Below are 6,795 nucleotides of genomic sequence, written 5' to 3'. Positions count from 1 at the left end.
CCATAATGATATTTTTATGTCTATAGGTCTTCATAGAAGTGGGTACCATGTTTTCCCTATTTGTGGTGACACTCCAAACATTTGAGGAAAGTGGTTGATGAATGTCATACATGATACCTTCCACTTGACCATCCTACAATAACCACCTTCTTTTTTTTGTTGGATTAGGTCACTGAACAGATTATTCACCGGAACATGCTCGCAGCATCTGACAACCCGAATGGCATGACTTCAAACTGGTACAGCCCGATTGGTGTGCGAAAAGTTGTTTTCTCTACATCCTGTGGATCGAGGGGAATTTGTTAATACCCGGCTGCTAAATTAACTGAAGTGAAGAACTTCAACGAACCCAATTGATCCAATAAGTCATCTAGATGGGGTAGAGGATACACATCATGAATTGTAACAGCGTTCAGCCGACGGAAATTTATGCAAAATCTTAAACCTCCATTAGACTTTTTGGTGAGATGTGGCTCAACTGCCCACGGACTGGTTGAAGATCGAATTACCTACTTCTGTAACATCTCGCCATTTTAATTGGTTGTTGCTCTATAGTTTTTATCTTATGACACACTGGTGCTATAGTCCTAGTGGGAAGAGACGGAGTTGTCTTCGGGTATTGCTGTAGTAATGCTTGTATGGCTTTGTCTTGTGAGTTGGGCGACAATCCTTCATCTGTTTGGCTACAAACCACATTGGAGAAATTTCCCCACTGGACCCATGGAATTTGTACATTTCCTTTTACAATTAATGCATGTCGTGTGAAATCTAGGACGGCTCAGTTATTTTCTAACCAATCACACCCCAATGTTAATGGGAACAACTATTTAGGTAGCCAGTAAACCATATGATTGAAGTGTTTGCCAGCACACTAGAATGATATTTGAGCCATTGTATTTGAATTGTACAATGTTTGATATTCACCAAACAACACTTGAATCTCTTTGCCTCGATGTGTTTGTAGATTCAGCTTTGTTAACAATTCTAGACTGATAGAAGAAATGGTACTGCCTGTGTCGATCAATACCTTAAATGATTCCGTTGCGACTGAAATTGAGATGATGCATACCTGCCGTGTATGAGATGTAGAGGCCTGCCAATGCAATTGATTCACCTCAAACAACCAATTGCTCAACCGTTTCCCGAGAGCTGCGCCAAAGTCGCTACATCTGTAATTTGTACATTTTGTACCACTGAACGAGTTGTATCCCTCAGCCTACAATAGTGTTTGGCTACGTGGCCATATTTATTGCAATTGAAGCATCTAGGTCTCCCTTTTTCATCACGATTAGGAAGTATTTCTTTGTTAAACTTTCGCAGTTGGAACTGTCGGGTGACATTTTGGGCATCCACGTCCATTGGCACCACCGTTTCATTCATTGCTTTCCTTTTGTAATTGGTTTCTGCCACTTGTGTTTCCTTTCCTAACTCATAGGACTCGATTCGCTGAGCTATCTAAACTACCTCATGGAACGTTTTTGGACCTTGATCTCTCACCCTTTTGAATATGTCATGTTGAAGTCGTGGCCACAGGAAAAAGAGTTTCATTTCTTCGAACATGGAGAAGTCTGCTCTCAACAACAATTTATTTAGTTTGACCACAAATTGTGCAATTGGTTCTTTTTTTGTTTGCTTTAGTTCTTGAAGTTGTTGTAGAGCCGTCTATGTGACATTTGCGTGTGCAAAGTTTTGCATCAATTGGTGCCGCAGACTCAGCCAATGTTGCTTGACTGCTTTATTTTGTTGTATAATCCAAGTGGCCGCAATTCCTTCAAGCACTGTGCGTGATTCTAGTGCTTTTTTGTCGTCTGACCAGCCATGATAATCTGCGATGTTCTCAAAATGATCAATCCAAACCATTGCATCTTCAGTCGGTAGTCCATTGAAGGACCTGGGACGTACTTGGTGGGGAAGTCATCGCCATCAAAGCTTGATTGGTGTGCAAAAGTTGGTTCATCAGCACAATGAGATGTTCAGTTGTGACTTGTGGTAACTAATGGTGCATCTCCTATTCCGTCATGTGATGTTCAAGTGTTTGGTGATCCATCGCTACCTGGCGTCTCCACCAGATGTGAAATGCTCCAAGATAAAGATCCAAACTGCGGGACACTCTGCATCGTTAAGAAGGAGTTTGCATGGCGGTTACAACTATAAGAGCGGCACGTGGCCAATTCCCAGCGACAACATGACCAAGACTGGCAGCTCGATTGGAACATGTGGCGCACGGTGCTGATTGGACTAGCCACGTCACAATACACAAACTATTTCTAACACTTGTCTCCTGACATTTTGCGGGCCTTTGTTCAATGAGCACAAGATCTGATTGGTGTAAGTTTGCATGTTTGATAACCGTTAATATTAGCATCAGTTTAACCATTAGTATTTCCATCTATTTAACTCTTGGTATCGAACGGTCTATACTGATGGAGATATCAGCACATATACCGTAATACATATCAAGTCTAGTGAAATGGATACTAACTAATTTTATGACTTATATACTGGCTCTAGCATTTCTTGATGTAATTTCCAGAATGTTGTTTGCAATAGGAGCCAAAATAATTCTCACTCACAATTTGATCATTTAAAGATAAAAAATGTAAGAGTATGTGTAACAAATTTGAGTTAATAATACTCATATATTCATATGAACTTAATGTACAAATTGACAGAAACGGCCAAGCATAAGAAGCTTCTTAGTGGCAACGAATCAATTACTAGCATTTACTTCAAAGGTTGTGTCTTTGGATAAGTCCATCATGCCAAATAAGTCTATCTAGTTATATCCTCAACTCACCTATATCATCAGGGTCTATATAACTACCTAAGACTTGCTTCTCTTATTCGTCCTCTTCAATAAAATGGTTTGATAAAAGATCCCCATCTTCTCTCCCAATGTCATGATCTCCACTTTCCTCTACTATGATGTTATTTCCACCTTCTTCTTGGTCCAGACTCCATATCATGATCTTCATCTTCTTCCATAGATTCATTGGGATCAACTAGATCCAATGGCATTTCCATATCCACAGCCCTATCTTTGAAATTCATTTTACTGTGAGGAGCAACTTGGACCACTGTACCACCATCATGGATCAAAACAATCCGGATGAAAGATTACATGTGTAGATGAAAATGCCATTATTTATATTGATTTTATGCTTAGTTATGAACATGTTTTAATTATTTTTGAGGACATTAATCTTATTGGCCTTTGTAAATTATCAAATCAAAAAAAGTTTCAGGTGGGTATAAAACATATACATGAATAACTCTCAGCCACCTAACATCAGTCAAATCAATCCATTTGACCTGACTTTGAAGCTCCTCAAAACTGCCAACCGGTAGACTGCAATGTTGTTCCCAACCAGGCCTGCATTTCGCCATAGTCTAAAACACACCCAAATCATATTCAAAATGAGATCTAAGTTGATCAGATTGCTATCCATACATTTTTCTTGGAATACATAATACCACTTGAGAAGAATCCATCTTTAGATCACTCAAAATGAAAGCTGAATTTGCCTTCTGACATAGACATGGACTGCATGATTCTTGTCTTTTTTGCATAGTGTGTGTATCCATTAAAGCATGAACCTGATTAGATACATCATCTTCATCTTCAAGAGAAAGTAGGAACTAATCCACCACTTCATTCTCTTCATTCATATGCTTATCATTGAAGCATAACACCTCATCCATCATCATGTTGTATGTTAGGATTCTTTTGCTTCAGCTCAACCTTATTAGCTTCTTGACAATTTGCAAATAGAGTCATTAGCATCATGCATTGTGCCATACCTCTTATAGATTCAAGTACATCAGCATCTTGCAAACCATTGAGTCTTCTTAGTGTGAGGTTTAGGGATAGAGCGGGCTCCTCGTGGCTTCTTTGGCTCTCGGGCTGCTCTTCTCCTCCTCCTCCTTGCATCACTACCTTCTCAACTCCCTTTGGCTCTTCAACACTTCTTATGCTTTCTTCGTCTTCATCATTTTGAATCTGAACCATTTTTGTAATCTTTGGAACAAATCGGTTGTTTGACATGCCATCCTCATCCTCAATGGATAATAGAAATTGTTGAATAATTGTATCTTCTTCACACACATGCTTATCAACTTGAACATCATCATTAGAAACATCATAAGGTGAAATCTTATCCTCATCATTGGCATCAAACCTTTGGTACTCTTTTATCTTTGGTTGTTTATCCATTTTCTCATTGAACACAGAAAAAACATTCAGACTTGAGCTTTCTGCATACTCCTCAAGAGCTCCATCATCATCATCATACATGAAAGATGAGATCTTCAAATAATCAATTGCATAACTATCAAAAACAATATCAACTTCATTGCTTTGACTTGCTTCAGAATTAGAAACATATTCCAAACCTTCTTTATTGTAAGGGTTTCTATAGTCAGGCTCCTCAAAGAATGCATTTGGATTGATCTTCTCTTGCTTCCACATCACATCAATAGCAAAAGTTGGTGCAAATGCATAGCATGCATAATCATCATATGAATCTTCAATATTCTCATCATTCTTTGTCAAAAAGCAATCATCTTTATCATGGTGCTCCATTTGTCTATGAAAAAATCCAGAACTGATTGGCATTGGATAATCCTCACACACGCTGTCCATACTTGCTTTCAGAATGTCTAGAACTGCTTTCGGACTGTTTGGAATGACTTTTTGGTCTGATCTAATTTGAAACATCCATAATTTGATTAGAAACTAAATATCTGAATAAACACAGCAAATACCTTGCTCATCTTTGGAAACATCTTCAAAATCTAAATTGGAATCAAATTCATCATCTTCTTCATGAGAATATTCGGACTACAAAATCTGAACTCTTTCTTGAAGTTCCAAGATATCAGCAATATATCGAAAAGATCTGCAATCATATTTAGGAAATTTGGCATACTAATCCTTTGCATTATCAAGCAAAACTGAATATTCTGAAAGCTTATCCAAGAGCTTTGTGACTTTTTGGATTGCTATTTCTTCACATAAAGTTGGAAATATTTTATAGAACTTGTGCTCCAAAAGATATTAGTGCAATACTTCCTTTGATGTCCATATTGCTTGCAATGCTTGCATAGATACATATAGCAATCTTTCAAACTATGATCAACACTTCCACATAAATGACATTGCTTGCTGTGACTCTTCTTCTTAGACTTTGCCATGATCAGAAATCAGAAAACAATTGAGATAATTGTACCTTTGATGATGCTTCAACTTGTTCAGACTGTTTGCACTTCATATTGTAACCCAAAAATCAGATTTTGTCAATTGTTTAGAATAAAAATAGATCAGACTTTGAAAATTGATGTACTCCCTTTGCTCCTGAGTTGATGTCAGAACCTCAGCTTACACTTCATGTCATCGAGCAAAAGCTACAATCTTCATAGCAAGCTATTTGCTTGTCACGAGCCAATAGTTTCAAGATTCAATCTTGTTGAATGGTAGTCCTTCATTATTGCTTGATGCAAACTTTGCTGCTCCACATGCTTACACCCATGGCTATGATCTCTACTAGGTTGTTGCAAGCTTATGCTTCAAACTCTTAGGTATTTAGAATTTTGCAATATGAACTTTGCTTAATTGTCTTCTATGAACCTTGGGGAAATTTCGCTCCACTTTATTGGTCTTCTATTGGGACATACTTCTAGATTTATATATGTTATCTTTCTTCATGGCTGGCTGAATTCAGGCAAAAAGAGACGTTGATGAATCGATTGCACTGTCTGCTCCCGACACAACAATTCCTACTGCCAACTACTGGCAAAGCGCCGATGCTGACGGATGAACAGCCACTCTCTGCCAATCGATACTGCTAAAACTACGAATCTATAGCCACTGGAGACGAGCATCAATTGATTGGGAATCTATATACACCAACAGAAGAAGAGGAAGAAATTGAGCATGAGCCATCCCTATGGTGAGGCAAAGGAGAAGAAATGAGATAACAATGAATGCCAATGAGAGCTGGAAGGTGAATGCACTCAAGAGAACTACAAGTGCGATGACGAGCAAGTAGCAAGCAACTTGTACATGCAAACAATGGCTCAAGAGTTGTAATTCAGATTGCTAGTACCCCACCCTAACGATAGTGAGTTGCATTGCGGCTAGGCTAGGACCTCGCAGAACACTGCTGTCATCATGCCACGAACCCTTCTGCCACGTGTCACGTGTCCTCATGCAATGGCCCGGCCGCCTCCACCTCAACCCAAGAGTTATGTGCCTCATAGAGATGGGGAATGGGCATTGAATACTACCATCATGATGGCATGGATGGAGCCGAAACCGCGCTCAAAAGATTTCTTCTTGGACGCCAAATCCACCCTCCGATTGCGCTTGGCTTGAACCTCCAAGGTGAGATAATAGCTCTCCAGTCGCAAATCATCCAATTGGTCTAGAACATCCAATTGGAATACCATAGAGTCTTGCGGAAGAAGCCTCTGTCCTCCACCACAATCCTCAGACTTAGAACAATATGCTCAATTGACGTGATTGCTTCCAACCCAAACGCCAATTTAAAGGGAGTCAACCCTGTGGCCACCTTGAATGATGTGCAGTACACCCGTAATGCTACCAGCAGCAACTTCTCATCCCAATCCGTGCGGTGCTTATTCACCAATAGCGACATGATCCTCTCGAACGTATGATGATTGGTAGACTCGGCCAGTCCATTCGCTTGCAGATAATAGGGGGAAGACTTCTTGTGAATCACCAACACCCGAACTGAGTCAACACATCATGGTATAGACACCTTGCGATTGATTTTA

General features: G+C 39.5%; 1 pseudogene; it reads right to left on the bottom strand.

The window, feature by feature from the left end:
- Positions 1–1,131: 1,131 nt before the first annotated feature.
- Positions 1,132–4,294, bottom strand: LOC147880629 (uncharacterized; annotated as a pseudogene).
- Positions 4,295–6,795: the final 2,501 nt, after the last annotated feature.

The sequence above is a fragment of the Dipteris shenzhenensis genome, chromosome 32 (genome assembly GCF_047967505.1).
Source record: "Dipteris shenzhenensis isolate YYH24624 ecotype China chromosome 32, Dip_SZ_1.0, whole genome shotgun sequence".
Lineage (NCBI taxonomy): Eukaryota > Viridiplantae > Streptophyta > Polypodiopsida > Gleicheniales > Dipteridaceae > Dipteris > Dipteris shenzhenensis.
This window is presented reverse-complemented; position numbering and strand designations above follow the sequence as displayed.